Raw genomic sequence first — 16374 nt, forward strand, 5'->3', positions numbered from 1 at the left:
AGTCAGAAGGTATTAGGAAGGTATAGGCCAGTAAAGAAACTAAAGTTAAGATACTGACAGGAATATTATCTGAGAAACCATAAACTTGTTAATGCTTGTAAAATAAACTTGTTTTTTTGGTTCACTTTTAAAAACTGACTGGACTCAGTGTTTTACCAGAGATAACTGGTTGGTGGCAGCGGGGAAGCGAGCACAGTGGTGGCACAGGGATCAATAGACCATTAAATGTCCGGGGACCCTGTGTGATCGCCACAGTGGTGTCACCCAGAATCTCTGTCAGAAGCTGTTATTAGTCACTAGAACCCATTAATAAGGTGCCCTGCATTTTCTGTGCATGGAAATAGTACTCTAAAGCAAGAGTGGAGAACCTTTTCCAACCCAAGGACTTCATTGCCTTCCGGGCAAACTTCCAGGAGCTACGTACCAGTGGTGGCAAAACTGGGTGAACCATTAGCCTAGGACACATTCTAGCCAGCCAAAATTATTAGAATGCAAACCAAGGCAAGTGGGAGGTGTGGCTGAAAAGGTGGTGTGGCCAGATAGAGAGGTCTGAAAGACCCATTCAAGCCCTATACCTGAGTTCCCTACTGCTTGCCTAAAGCATGTACAATCTAAACTCCATTACTAAGTCATCACAGACACATACCCGCATACGCAAATTGGGGTCTGGGATTCAGGGCAATTTCACTTCAGAGCAAATTTTGAAGGCCCAGCATACCTCTTTACATATTAGGTGCAAGCTTAATTAATTTTTTAAATTATTATTTAAATTCCTCATTCTTGGAAGTAGAGCTTCTATAACGTCCATCTTATTTCATTATCCAACCATTCCTAGAGTTACATGATATTATCTCTTTTATTCTAACAAGCCATCCTATGTAGGTTAGGTTTAAGACTAAATTGTAGGTTAAGTTAGGTTAGGTTTAAGACTAAATTGCCTGCCCAAGATTATAGAGTGAGTTTCAAGACTGTTCATAGAACTCTGTTCTCCTCCCCCACATCTCACTCTAATGTGGACCCACATACCTGGCTCCATATCTAGAGCTGATTAAGGGAAGCTCACTTACAGGCCAGGGAGGTGGATGTGTCTTTGTAATTTCAGAAGAGTCAGCCAACTGGCGATCAACACAGCCAGTTTCTCTTGCACAACCAGTTGCTCCTGAGTTCCGTTGTTTTAGGAAGAAGGGGTGGCTGTGGATCTGCTCAAGCTATGTATTTTAGTACACACCATTCAAGGAAAACATTTAAGAGTGCCTACAGTTCAAGCCTTTCCTTCAGAATAGCTTAATATTTGAAAAAAAGGAACCCTATTACCTTAAACCAAAATCAGTTTGCTGATACTTAAGCATTATAACAAGTTACTTTGTACTGTTATGTTCTTGGCCATGATCCTTATTGTACTTTCTGTTGGTTTTTATAGGAACTAAGATCACCAGACTGGAGGAGAACCAAAACCTAAAAAGAGAGCCAACACTATGAAGACACCATGGCCCTGCTTCCTTTCTCTCTCAGTGGTGGATTTCAGTCACAAGAAAAACAATGCTGGCAAGACCTTGTTCCCCTTCCCTCTCAGTTTATTTAAAACCTTGCACGCATTTTGATACCTTGTGATTTCAGAGACCTCTGTGAAGATTAAGCTTTTTTGCTTACTGATACATGGCATGTTCTTTTCCCCCCAGCCTTTTGTGTTGAGTTTATCTGGTTTTTCCACAGCAGCACAAAACCCTTGTGAAGATATTTATGCTTTCACCAGCAATGTCTTATTAAGACAACACATTTGGTGTTCACACTTCTTCAGTAATGTCTGTAGATAAAAGCCAGTCATGGCATGCCACAGTGTGTGTGTTCATCGAAATGTTCCACATATCTTGCAAATTGTCAGAAGGATACTTTAAGCTAAAGCAGAGCTTTCCAAGTTGGTTGTAACACAATCAGTATCTTACAACTATGCCCATTTATTACTGCTAGAGGACATCACGTTCCTTTCTTTAACCATGGCAATAAGTGCATCTTAGTCACCCTGAGTTTGGTTACTCTGCCTATGTTGCATAATTTGGCAGATATTAAAACAGACTTCCACTATATATATAGTACCGAGTACTTCAAATATTTGAGACCCATTTAGAATAAAGGGGTTTTGGGGTTCCACATTTACTTTTTCCTGTAGCTTAGTTCATAATATATTCTAAAAAGGAAAATAAAGAAGATGGGGGGGGGAAATGAGTTTACATTAGGATAAGCACTATGGTATAGAATCTGTAGTTGCTGAATGAGCCATTAAAAAGCCTAGTTTTTAATAGTCATCCGAACTCCAAATATTTGTTCTTCCAAACCAAAGCATCTTTCCAGTTATTTTTATAAGATGTTCAGATACGATTGGAAAATGCCTCTGTTACTGCATCTTCAAATGGGATTTTTCCCAATAATCGTTCAAATTTCTAAAGATTAAAGTAATTGGGAATTGAAGGGATTTCTATTCTTGTTTTGAGGGAGGATGGATGATGGAGCCTATGGGAATCTTGCGGGCTGTAGCGGTTTCTGCCTACCATTCACCATCCCTAACATGATTAATAACACTTGTATTCTAGGAGATGGGGAGTGGGCAATCCAAAAAAATAAATTTGACATGCTTACAGTGAGGATTTCTCATCCATTTATTCCAACAAAGAAAGCTTATTTGCCTTTCTAGTAAATCAGCTGCTTAAAAACACGTCTATTTTTGTAACACATCGATTGTAGCATCTAATGCTATGTTAGAAAAAAAAGGAGAAAACAGGGGTATAGGACCCATTCTGTACTTTCATTTTGTAAACTGATGTCTTGATATTGTTTGGAGTTGGCAAATTATTGATTTTGCAGAGGACTTGTTTTTAGCAAAAGGCAACAGTGGTAAATATTATTCTGTGATATTGATTCCAGTAGTTATACAATAATTAAAATATGCACCTCCTAAATACTACTACTAAAACTCAAACCCTAAATATCTCAAACTTTGTTTCTGTATCTGTGGAAACAAATAATCACAAAATATAATAGAACACTTTGAACGTAACACAGATGCCTTAACTATGACTTGCTTTGAGTTTCATATTCAACCTTTTGTACGTAATCTCCTTTTCCAAGTTAGGTCATATTTAGTTGGATGTTTCAAAATGAGGGTTTCTTTTAAAAAAAAGTATCTGTGCTTGCAAAAATGTGAGGAATCTTTGAGAATGTAACAAAGGTTCAATTAGGAAAATGAGGGTAGATCTTTAGATGTAAATCTCTTGCTTTGGCAGCTTAAGGAGTGAGGGAGGCAATTACACTCCTTGTTGAGGCATCTGATGGTTTGATGTAGAGAGGAATTCTACTGAAGAGCTCTCATCTGTGGTTTAAATGCCTAGCACCTTACTGTCCTCAATTAATCAAAAGCTCAGAGCTTCTGCTTAGGTTTTGTGAATGTACGTATGTATGCTTTCAGTGCTTCCGCTATTTAAAATAGCTATTAATGCAACTGAACATATAGGCCTATAATATTTAGTTATCAGCTATCAAAGTCTGAGAGTCAGCCCCACTCCACGCATATCACTTCAATTACATGTTTTTGGAGTGATTTCCCAGGGAGGATTACATACATAAAAACACTGTGTGAAAACTGACTATCTACACACTCCCCAAGAAGGATTTGTGGTCAGAATACTACGTCATTCCTAGATATTCCTGTTATAATCTGGCTTTTCAATTCCAGTGTTATTTTCCACTGATATCCCTTCATACAAATCATTCCAAAAGCATGCATGAGAACAATAGTTTTGGCAGAGTCCCTATATTTAGCTTCTTAAAGAAGTTCCTTTTTTGTTCAAGGTGCTGAGATTCCAACAGAATTCCATGTACTTCAAGCAACTAAATTTTAAACCAGCTTGAACTTTATAGTTGTATTGGGGTGGGGAGGTAATTGTCACTGCAGTGTAAGAGGAATACACATAAGGGAGGTGTGATGGGCTGAAATTGTGCAGTATAATCTGCTGTATCCACATCATCAGGCTGGCCAAGAGAAAAATCCAGTGCAGTATAGTTAACTCATGCAAGTCCTCAACAAAGAGAGTAGTAATTATAAAACCATGCCCTCCCCTTTTTAGAGCATACGCCAACCCCAAAATATATTCCAATGTTCTATTTGTTTCTGCCAAGTCCCAAGGCTAGATAATTTTGTTCATAACTCCCTCTACACCATTTTATCCCTCTAATGATTCTCTTAAGGGTCACTCAGGCAAAACCGCTAATTTCCAGAGCTCTATTCTGGAGGTGTAAAGGCAATCCTGGAGAGCTCTGAACACTACATAACACAGGTTTTTAAATGTTACATCTACCTCCACCATCAGCTGCACAAGCTTTCTCTGCATCTGAACATTGTGCCCTTGACTGCAGCAGGAGATGGGAATCTTGCGCTCTGGGCACTCCAAAGTCCCTTGCACTGTTTCCCCTGTGTTATGAAGCCACTCTGAGCTTTGCAAGATTGCAACAAAAGCCAAAACTTGATACAGTTCCAGTCCTCCTTTCAGCTACTTGAAAAGAAACAATTCTTATTCTCATTTCCCCATGTATATAACAATTGTGGGCTGATTCATATATTGCTGAAATGGAGGTTGTTGCTTTCCCATAATTGAATCCCGTACTTTTCCAGTAACAGTTGAATGAGCTTTATCACATGGGTAGATGTAAAGTCTACCTACAGGATCCAACTATTCCGCATGATTCTGTGCTTCAAATGCATAGCCAGAGAACTAGCAATAGAGGACCAGAGGTGGGTAGAGCCACAACCGTGCTGTTTTGATAACAGATTGGGCCTATGTGATTGGTATTAGAAATGTGACAGCTTTCCTTTTCCTTACAGTACTCCTGAATTGCACCCCTTCTTGTTTTAGTGGGCTTACCAATGAGGAGAGGAGACTCACAGTTCTGAAGCTGTGAAGAGCTTCAGCTTGCAGTCAACAATAAGAGTTTGCTGTAATGTTGATTTTTCTTCTCAGAGGAACCCTACCAAACATGCAGAACACCTAAACAGTGGAGTAGTATAGGCATTACTTGACTATACAGTACCCTTGGGGTTATCTTAAGAATAAAGTGGTTAAGTAGCAGTAGAAATTTTAATGCACAATGGCTAGAAAACTTTGGGGTTCAAGTCTTCCTTTCAACATTTGGAAGAGCTTTACATAGACATTTCCTATTTATTCTGGTTTGGAAAAACCCTCATCTCTCTCAGTGGTGAGGGCAACAGACCCTAAGTGTGATCTTTAATGTGTGTGCACAATGGACTACGAACTGTGTGCTCCATACAAAACATTATTATTGTTTTTATAACCTAATAGGATAAATGGCATTTAGACTGTACAGACTGGCACTGAATATAGATGCCATGTAAATAGATGTTCTGTTATTGGCCATAACTAAACCTTCTCTCTTGACATAAAGGTGTGGAGGGAATTATATTTGTTGTTGCCTTGCAATATTCTCAAAAGCAAAAACAAAGGATGCACTAAGAAATTCCCTAATCCCAGAAAACTGCCCTTCTGCAGTGCTATATTCAAAATCTTCCCTTGCTGGGGCTCTTTATATAAGGCACAAAAGTGCTCTTTTTAACAGGGGTTTGGTACTCAAACAATGTTAATATTAAATATGTATACATACATATAGCCACACAATTTAGAATGACAGCTTAGTAAGCAGTATGGTTAAGTAAATGTTACATTGTTTGTGTTCAATGTGTAAATTTGTCTGTATTATGAAAGATGTAATGGTTTGTCAGGTGTTGACTGTTTTCATGTAATATTATATTGAATAAAGTATCAAAGGATTTCTATGCTTCTTAGCAGTTTTATGTACAATTAGTACCACAATTCAAAAAATTTAAAAACGTATGGAGAACATATGAGAATGGGAAAGGAGAGCTTTTTGTTCAAGGGGTTTGAATTACTTCCATTGGCTTTATTGATAAATTTACTTTTTGAGAACAAATTGCAGCACAATATTGTCATTTGTTCATTCCCTCTGGGTTTAAACCGATGGTGGCAATGAGATCTTGAATTAACAAGAAATGTCCTGTTTGTTCATTCCCCTGTGGTTATATTTCGTTCAAGATACAGGACAAAAATACAAATTCAGAGGCTGTGCTTAAGGCAACCTTCTTTCTACACAGGATCAAAGTACCACCACTGGGGGGTGGGGAACCACTAACACTCTTCAAAACAATATAATTTGGTTATGTGGATATAGCTCATATTTCAAGTTGCTTCTTAGCTGTACCTCTTGCCAAGTTCAGACTGGCTGTTACCACCAAGAAAGCTTTTGCTGTAATAGCTACTGCTCCCCAGAGGAAAGTAAAACCAGAGGGAAGGTGTTTGAGCAACCCTGTGCCACTAGGTTAATGCACAGCTTTTCAGAATAATGGCCGCCATTGTAAATCATAGCAGTGTGAACCCTACAGCAGCAAAACAGCCCGCTGCTACCAGTGGGGGGTGGTGTTATGGGCATTAGCTTTGAGAAGCTTATACTGCACAAGAGCGAGGAGGATAAAGGATACAAATCAGGAAACAACTGACAAGACTTTTTATTATTAAAAAAAAAAAATCCAGGGCCTAGTATTTACTGTTCATTCCCCTTGTGAATAGTCGTATATATTGTCTGCAGTGAATCATGCTGAGAGTGTCAAGCACAATAGCTCAGAGCACACTAACAGTTCCACGGTTGTTCCTTCCAGTGGTGCTTGCTGAACAAGTAGAGCACACAATTGCTAAGCTCTGTTCTATTTCCAGAGAGTTAGAGAGAGATGAATTTCTGATTAATTCACAGTGCTAATATTCCTGTCTCTACAGACGGTGGTAACAGCAGCATATTTCAGAATGAAAAGCTTTCTCCTCAGCCAGTAACCAGGGCCACAAAACACTGACAGGAAAGAGACCTTTATCCGCATTGTCCAAACTTTGCTCCTGCTAGGTAAAATAAAGCTCTGCTTGTGCTGGACACTATCTTCTTAACCACTGATGGCCAGACCTAACACATCAAGCTTAGGAAATTTCTCCTTTTTCTCCCTGTCCCAGTGACAGGTATTACCATGAAGAGAAACAGCTTAGCAGTGGATTACCTTATTCCCTACTTTCAAGACCTTGTGGAGTGAGAGCAATTAGCAGGTGAAGGATGCTCAAAACTGGCTATCTCTTTGCCCATCCACCCGATGGTCACAGAATGAATGGAAGAACTGTGTCTATAGGTGGCCATTTTAATGGCAGCAAATGCTTATGCAGTGGTTGTAAAGATAATTCAACCGCTAGCCAACCAAAGCACATTTCATGATCAGAGATGTCACTTCCTCAAGACTGGAATGGGTCAATTTTCTCTTGTTATCAGTGAAAGCATTTTTACACCCTGAGCTTGCTGGATGGCTTCTAAGGAGGGGTAAAGCTGGAGGCAAAATAGTAAGTAATGTCACATAGGGTTGCCATTTATTGAAATTAATTTTTTTGTTACCTTTGTGGGGTTTGAGGCTAGAGCAGAGAACTCTGAGCACCTGTCATGGATTGTCTGGATGCAGAAGGGTGGTGGGAATCTCCAAGGGAAGGAGGCTCAGAGGCAGGGGATTAGTGGTGGGGTGATAATGAGTGGTCAGAGGGAGAAGATGGAGAAGACGGGGAGAAGTTGTTGGAAGCTGAAGAGGTAACGGGGTTCAGTGAGCAGGAAGAGCCTGTGGCAGAGAGCAGTCAAGAACCAGAGGCAGAAGAGGAGGCTGGAGAGGAATGGTGGCCAAGAAACAGTGATGTGTTAGGCTGGTGAGGAAGCCAAACTGTCTCCCCCTCCTGCTGTGACCAGCTCCTCTCCCCTGTGGTCTTCCAGAACCCGAAGAGCTATGATGAGTACAGAGCAAAAGCAGGCAAGATGATGAAGCCTCAGATTGCTTGAGAAGGAACTGGGGGAGGATGGGGCTTTGAAAGTGGTGGAAAGGCAGGTACCTTCAGTCCTCACAAGTGTCTCATAGGGGCAAGTTCTACTGGGAAGAGTTGCTTGTGCTCACTAGGTCTGGCCTCCTGAGCTGTCTTGTTTCTTTGAATATAGAATTAACTTCACTGAAGCCATGTGAGTTACTGCTGACCTGTTCCTGACAGCACCTTTTGAGAAGACCAAGACTGGAGCCCGTTCAAAAGCTGTCTTGTTTGCCTAAGGCAGGGTTGGAGAACATGCAGTCCTCCAGATGTTGGGACTCCCATCTCCATCAGCTCCAGACAGCATGATCAATGGTCAGGGGTGGTGGGAGCTGGAGACCAAATCTATGGAGGATTATTATTATTTATTAGGTTTCTATACCATTCTTCCTGGGACACGGGTGGTGCTGTGGGTTAAACCACAGAGCCTAGGGCTTGCGGTTCAAATCTCCGCGACGGGGTGAGCTCCCATTGTTCGGTCCCTGCTCCTGCCAGCCTAGCAGTTCGAAAGCACGTCAAAGTGCAAGTAGATAAATAGGAACCACTCTGGCGGGAAGGTAAACGGCGTTTCCGTGCGCTGCTCTGGTTCTCCAGAAGCGGCTTTGTCATGCTGGCCACATGACCCGGAAGCTGTACGCCGGCTCCCTCGGCCAATAAAGCAAGATGAGCGCCGCAACCCCAGAGTCGTCTGCGACTGGACCTAATGGTCAGGGTTCCCTTTACCTTTACCTCTATACCATTCTTCATCTGAGGATCACAGGACAGTTTACCAAGAAAAGCACAAAAATACATGCCATAATAACAAACAATATGCACTTTCTATATTTCTTTGCCACTTTGTATTTTCCAGTTAACACAACTTCCTAGTTCTTGTGACATTTTCTCCTACTTCATTGCTGAGGTAACTGGCACACATTCAAACCATAAATAATAGCTTTGGGGATGCATTGCAACAGAACTGATTTGATTGGGGAGGGGGCAGGACTGAAATTTTGTTCTTTTTTTAGCAACACCTAGTTTTGTACTTTTTATTTTCTGGAATTTCTGCAAAGAGAAGGTGCTACATCGCTATCAGTATTTTGATAGCATCTTGGAACAAACCATTCTGGCTTGGAGGCCTAAAGGCAGCAATTCTTAGAATGTTTTTCCACAACCAAGACTGTGCTTCCAAGCTGGGAATTATCTCACGAAACACACACTACTTCAGAATCTAGACTGTCTTGCATCAATAGTGTGCGAACAAGCTGTGCATTCTAACAGCACCAAGAGAGACAACTGCTGATGCCCAGTCGGACATTTGGGAGCTGCCTGCTGTCTTGCATTTCCTGCTGAGAACCCTTGGGAAATATAAGGGCAGGGGAAAAAGATTTGATGTCTGAAAAAGAGAGAGAGAGAGAGAGAGAGAGAGAGGAATAGGAATGATGGCAGCTCAGAGAGACAGCAGTAAGTTGAAGGAAAGGCAGGGTAGGAGGAAATTCATCTTTGAGAAAGAAACACAAAGTTTGCAGCCGAGGAAAGTAAGAAATGTTAAAGGGTACAAGATTAATTAGCATGGAGATACTGGGACAAAAAATTATTATAATGCACTAGTTGAGTTATCCAAGTCTATAGTTACTCAACTGCTTGATTATCCAATACTATGGAAACAAAAATGCAGAACTGTTGTGGTTGGGACGGATATAGAGTGTGCATGTGTGTGTGTGTGCGTGCGCGCACCCCCCCCCACTTCCCCCAAACGGTGAGAAGTTCCAGGAGCAATAATATAGAACATAAGAGGAGTTCTGATGGATCAGTTTAGTCCTATCCAACTATACCCAGTATACAACTATGTTTCTACTCACAGCAGACCTATTGAAAATCAATTGAATTAATCTAGTCTTTTCAGTAGGTCTACACGGAGTACAACTACCACTGGATACAACCCAGAAGGAATCAGGCCCACTCCCAGTGTGTGCCTTTTTAGCTATTTTTTAAAAGGCTTTTATATTGTGCTGACACACGGTGATTATGATCTTTGGATAGTTATCATATAATGTTTGTTTCTCCTCATTTTGCACTGCAAATTTAATATATTTATTGAAAAGTGGTAGTGTTGACTGACATTGATATTTACAGATGCCTGAGAAGACGCCGTATTTTAATATGTCACTTAGTTTGAGGTTCACACTTTTTTTTTGCTTTGTTGCTCACCAAAGTAAGGTAGGGTATAATATAAACTCCGAATTCAAAATAACATCCTAAGTTATCTTTTAAAAGCTTCCCCACAGACCAATAATGTATCTACTTGAGAAAATTTACTTCTAGATTGAGATGCTAATATCTACAATCCTGAGAGGCCAATTGTTTTAGTTTGGAGGGATGCAAAGTCTGTTGACTTGCATCCCTTGAGAAATTGTTCATATATTGAAGTGTTTCTTTTGACAGTAGCAAGCATTTCCCAGGGTTAGCCTGATGTACATATAAAATATTATGCTCTGACCCAGACAAGGACAGCATCAGAGAGCATGACAATTCAGATTATAAATATGAATGAAATTATTCATATTTGCATTGTTTTGTTTGTCAATACAGAGTTGTGAAGCATGGGTGATACCCAACTTTAATGATACTCAAAACAGACCATTGAAAGCTGTAGAATTAAGGTACATTGATTTTGATGGGTGCTATTCAACACTGCACTCTTCCAATCATTCTGTCTGCACAAGCTTTTCAATTTGCCGAACCAAATGATTCCTCCCTCCTCCCCTTTGCATTCTTCTGGGGGTTCTCCTGAATCCCCTAGAGCCTATTTTTTGGGAAGCATGTGTGTGCACAAGAGGAAGTAGGGGAGCTCCGCTGGCAAAAGCAAAAAGTCTGTGTGGGTCTTCTGCCAACAAGGCTGGCCCAATGGGTCTACTCTATAAGTGTGACTAACATTGAATATCACCCTATGTTATCTTTTGCTTTACTGGATATGTTTAATTTTTTAAAAATTGTACATGGCTTGGAAACTGGTTATATTAAGCAGTTTGTGATTTATTTATTTTTGTAAAATGAACTATTGCTGTTGACTCTACTATTACATGTAAATGCTTCTAATCTAAAAAGGTAGCTTGGGTTTGGATCCAGAAGTGCATAACTTGAAAGCCAAAATGGAAACTTGGGACTAGATCCAGGCTCAGTTTTAGATGATGTTTATGGGGAAGAGCCATAGCTCAGTGGTAGAGCATGTGCTTTGTCTACAGAAGGTCCTAAATTCAATCCCTGGCATCTCTAGGCAAGGCTGGGTGAGACCACAGTCTGAAATCCTGGACAGCTGCTGCCAAACAGTGCAGACAATACTGAGCTAGATAGACAAATGGTCTAATTCAGTATAAGGCAGCTTGCCAATGTTCCTTCCTGTGCTCCTAGTTAGTGTAACTTAGTTCTCACTGTTATCATTCAGGCTTCACTTAGCCCTGATTTGCTTGTTAACTTGAAACCCAACTGATACAGGGGGAACTAATTTAATCTAACTTATTGTCCAGATGCATCCCTGTGTTTCATTGTGGAGGGGATTCTGTTTTCCCAGGAGACTGTCCACCTGGGATGGAAGAAAGGAACAGGGGGATCTATAAACATGCCAGTATCATTCCACACTAGAAAACTGAAACAGTTGTCTCTTAAGCTCTTTCATATATTTCAGGGATGAGGTACCGTTGGCTCTCCTGATGCTGATAACCTACATTTCCCATCTGTCCTAGCTAGCAAGGCCAATAGCCAGGGATGATGGAAGTCGTAGTTCATAAATATCCAAAGGGTCAAAGATCCCCCACATTTTGATTTATTTGTTTATTTGTAGCATGGCAATGACACTTCCTTGTTTGGCTGTATGTTTGGCTTGCACATGCATATTTGAACCAGCTGCCAACAAACGTGTTTCTGCTTATATTTACTCGCCAACGGGTTGTTCAGTTTGGCCATATGTGCTTACAGTAAACTTTAAGAGCCACAATTTACAGCAATGGTTGCACAGGTCAAATTTCAATTACCCTGGCCTCTAACCCCAATGTCCCACTGTTCATTCTTCTTAGCAACAGACATGACATTTTTCCTGTAGAAATTGTGGATGCTACCTATTGTCAAGAAAGTTCTTCTTATAGTGCACCTAGGTCTCTTTTCTGGTGGAAATGTGAATTCATTTGAGGGGGTGAAGTGGAGTGACATCTGCTTCTCTCACTTGCTATAAGACGGCATGTCTCAAAGCGCAGGCAAAGCAGGTGGCTTGGCCCTTGCTCTCTTTAGACAATTGCAGCTTAAGGGGGGGAGCCGCAGGAGGTGCTTCCCGGAGCTCCTGCTCACTCTGCGCATCTATATGCCACTCTTCCTGAAGATACGGTTTTGCTGCAGTTTAAGTTCATTAAAATTCGTAGGCACCTATTTCTAAAAAAGACTCAAGGCATCTTGCAGTAGATTAAATTACACAAAAAACCATACAAGACAACAATATAAAATGATACCATAGTCACAACATGCTACTGGATAAGAAGTAAAAAAGTAAAAGGATAATTAACTAAGGCAGGCAGAAAGCAACTTCCATATCTCATCAGGTGCTCGGGAGGAGAGGAATGTCGTTACCAAGTGCTGAAAAGCTTTTCACATATAGGGGGCCACTACTGAAAAGGCCCTTTGTCACCACTCTCTGAACCACCCTTGGAAAGGCAGCTGGAAGTGGGCTTCAGGGGTTGACCTAAGGTTGTAACCAGGGTCATGGTGGCAGAAGTGTTCTGTCAAGTACTGGGGTCTCAAAATGTATAGGCAGCCAGGCCAGGATAGGTGCTACATGATCTGGTTTCTGCTTTCAGCCATCAATCTGGCCACTTGCCCTTCTGCATTAGATACAGTTTCCAAACTGCCTTCAAATGCAACCCCATTTAAAGCTCATTACAGTAATCAAACCTGGAGCTTATATACCGCACATTCTTCCTTCCCACACCAAACTGTGAAAAATTATGGCGTTAAAGGCATAAGGGAAGGAGACTTCTTCACTGCTCTGCCTTACACAGTCTTCAAGTTTATTAAATATAATTAAGCTCGCTTTATGAAAGGGCAACATTTCAGCTCTTGAAAGTGGGGCTGACACATGTATGGGAATACATAGGCCATATGGATCTGCCTCTCCCTTTGTGCCACTCTCTTTGCATTGTTGCCTGAGACTGGAGCGGGGGGGGGGGGGGAGAAGTCAGCCGGAGCCGCTGAACACAAGACGGTGAAGGAAGTCGTTTCCCTAGTAACAATAACCATGTAGCAGATCTCAGAACTTCTTGCCCTTTCTTATGGGATTTTGTTTTGTTGTTTGTTTGTTTTTCCTGGGTCAGACAGAGTAGAGGCAAAGGAAAAAGGAGGGGGGGGAGGAGGAGAAAAAGCCAACTAAAAAGCATCTCTTATCAGCTTGCTTGTGAGGAAGAAAAAGTCTAGAGACTCAAACATGTCAGCTGTGTTTGCTGAAGGTGCCGTGGCTGACTTTGTTATCCTTCTTTCAAAACAAAGCAAAGCAAAAACTAATGCTGCAGACCCAGCCATCAGGTGCACCAAGGATGGGTCCAGCTCAGCAGCTTCTGGCTCACTCTTGCCTTTCCCAACCGCTAATTTATGACTGCCTTCTCCAGCAGCCCTGCTGTGTCTGGTAGCCTTGCCTCCAGTTGGACAACCTGTGGCTTGGGGCTCAAGTGTCACTCTTGCCACAAACAGCAGTGCCACAAGGCATGATGGCCGTGGTGCGGAGGTCCTTCAGGATTTGTAGCCAAGACAAGCAGCCAGGCCCAGCACCCGGCACCCTAAGGCAGCTGCCAGGTCTCCAGAGCTGGCCGTTTCAGTCCCTAGCAGTGGGTTCACCTGATGCATTGTAATTTATGCATGTACCCAATACCGATGAATTGTAAGGTGAATTGTAAGGGGCACCTATTCCCCATCCCTGCTACACAGAACCCTTTGCCACCACCCCTAATGCCATGTGAATTTATCAGCTATTTATGTGGGCCACAGGTGGGTCATGGCCTAACATTCTGTTGCCCGGCCATCCATCCTTCAACAAGCTGTTGGTTGTAGAGAAAGATGTTAAAAGAGAAGAAAGAAGGAGGCATCAGAAACACAGAGAGAGGAGTCCCCACCCATAACTGGCTTCAGCCCTGCCCACAATTGGCATTTGATCCTTGACAGGAAAAAAAGGGTGCTCCGCCAGACTACCAGTACTGTATGGAACTACCTTGAGATGGGATGTAGTTGAGCTAGAAAGGGTATCTGTCCAAGGTGCTGAGTTGTATGTAGCATGGCTGCTACTCGCCCACTTAGGTAGTATGGGGCTAAATGGGCAACTGGTCTAATTCACTAAACACCACTCTCTTCTTTTCTGGTTCATTGTCAGTACACTTAAAATGCGGTTCATGAATTGTTTTTCTCTCCAGATAGGGAGAGTCATACATTTGCATCTTTGAATAAAAGTTTCTGTTCCGTTTTTAAGGGTAAAGAATTCTCATTGTAGGGTTTATTTATTTATTTATTTTAAAATCAATTTCCCTACTTTTCTCAGCCTCCAGGGCCTGACTATAAACAAGCTTATATTGTTGTGAAAAGACTCAGTCATCTGTCTGTATCATACGCCGGGATGTCGAGCGTTTTCTCCTTTTCTCTTGCCCTTGTTGCTTTTAATGCTGGGTTCTTTTCTCCAGCCATCCATAGTAAACACCAATTCCATTTCCATTCTATTATTTTTCTAATCAAGAGTTTGTCATGCAAAAGAAGATCTGAGGTGACTGTGTTTTCCATTATGCAAAGTATTCAACTATGATAATGGCTTTAGGACAGTTTCAGAAAGAAAAGGTGGGGGGAGGGGAGGAGTGCATGGAAAGATCCCTTCATATATATTTCCTCCCTCACATTTAAAATTCAGGCCACTGAGTTCACCCTAATTTGCCACACACATTTTCTCTAGTCTCCCCAATCTGTTCTTATTGTAAATAAAAGAATTGGCAGCTTCCAGTGAATGGGCTTCTCTTAAGTGCTTATCAAAAAAAAGGGGGGGGAGGGAGGAATGTAGAAGAAGGGGAAGAGGGAAGAAAGGGATTGTAAAACGTAGTCATATTTAGTACACTCTCCGCTTCTCTTTGCTTGCACGACTAAACTCGCATTTAGTAAAATCTACAGTCAATGAATTTTACCTTTTGAGCCCAAGTTGTTTCTGCTCAGAACAAAGTAATAATAATATAAAGAAAAAATGCCAGCAAAGGAAACCTGACATTTCTTAGAAATTTTCTAGTCTGTCTTATGCCAAATCCCATAGGGACGATGGGGCTGTAAAGAATGGGAGTTTATTTTCCAAGTGCTTTGAACACGGCACTTTCATATTTTCTGGGGCAAGGTGCTTTGGCAATCTCAATAATTGTATTTTGCTATTAGTCTATCATATCATCTGAAAATGTTGAAGATTCTGCACGCACTTGATGAGGCATGAGGATTTGCTTGCTTTTAGTTTGCATGGTAATTAATGTCCAACCAAATGCAAAAACTACTGCCGTAAACCTGATTTCTAGGGCAACTATATATATATATATATATATATATATATATATATTTCCTTTGGCTCTCTCTTTTTGCCACATGCATTTCTCTGTGTACATTTGCAGATATATCACAACAGTTGGTTTGCACTACTTGCTCAAGGGGTGTGCCTTGGTGGAAAAAAGTAAGCTATGAGGCCCACCTAGCAACACAGCATCCACCTCTCTGATCAATGGGGATCACTACCAACATCTACACCACCTTGAGGTGGATTGCAGTAGGCAGTATATAAAAATCCTTGTAAATAAACAAAAGTAAATAAAACTCATGGTATGCATCACGGTTTATTTATCCAAGCCAAACGACAAGAACCCCCCCTCCCCCAAAATTAGAATCATAAGTGATCAAAAGCACAGAACCATCCACAAGCCAGCCAGCCTGGTTTCCCCACCCCCAGTCTCACGTCAATCCAAACCACAGTACACCATCATGGCCGAGATTTAGAGTTCTATGTTAGGCATTTTTTTTTGTCCAGTGGAACTTTGGATATGATACTCGACCACATGGAGGGTGCTTTGGGGAGCAGCTTGTGGCATTGGGGAAGAGGGTGTCTGCCATTCAAAATGGGTAAGTAAAAAATCCCATTGAGCATGCCCACAACCACTGGGCGCATCTAAAGTAGCTCTTGGAGATCCCAGCCAATGTGCTGCACAAGATTATTTGAAGAGAAAGAGTGCAGGAAAAGCCAAGAGCAATACAGTAAGAGAAGGTCAAATGAAGGTCACTAATCAAATGGGCCTTTGTAATTAATCAGATCTGGAGTACAACTTGTTTCTAAGTATCAATGAAACTCGTAACACACACACACACACACACACAAACACCACTATTTTTCAAGAAAAAGAGG

At 41.4% G+C, this 16374-nt stretch overlaps 1 protein-coding gene and 1 long non-coding RNA gene across 7 annotated transcripts in view; one reads left to right on the top strand and one right to left on the bottom strand.

Annotated features, from left to right (window-relative positions):
- CDK14 (cyclin dependent kinase 14) overlaps positions 1–5839 on the top strand; it is a 226584-nt gene extending 220745 nt beyond the window's left edge. For all 6 annotated transcript variants that reach the window (XM_053410262.1, XM_053410267.1, XM_053410264.1 and 3 more), the window contains one exon: positions 1421–5839. The gene's annotated coding sequence lies outside the window, so the exon portion shown is untranslated. The remainder of the gene's footprint in view (positions 1–1420) is intronic.
- Positions 1–16374, bottom strand: part of LOC128424269 (uncharacterized) — a 127964-nt gene that overhangs the window by 17619 nt on the left and 93971 nt on the right. The gene's annotated exons all lie outside the window — the stretch shown is intronic.

Source organism: Podarcis raffonei, chromosome 12, assembly GCF_027172205.1.
Source record: "Podarcis raffonei isolate rPodRaf1 chromosome 12, rPodRaf1.pri, whole genome shotgun sequence".
Classification (NCBI taxonomy): domain Eukaryota; kingdom Metazoa; phylum Chordata; class Lepidosauria; order Squamata; family Lacertidae; genus Podarcis; species Podarcis raffonei.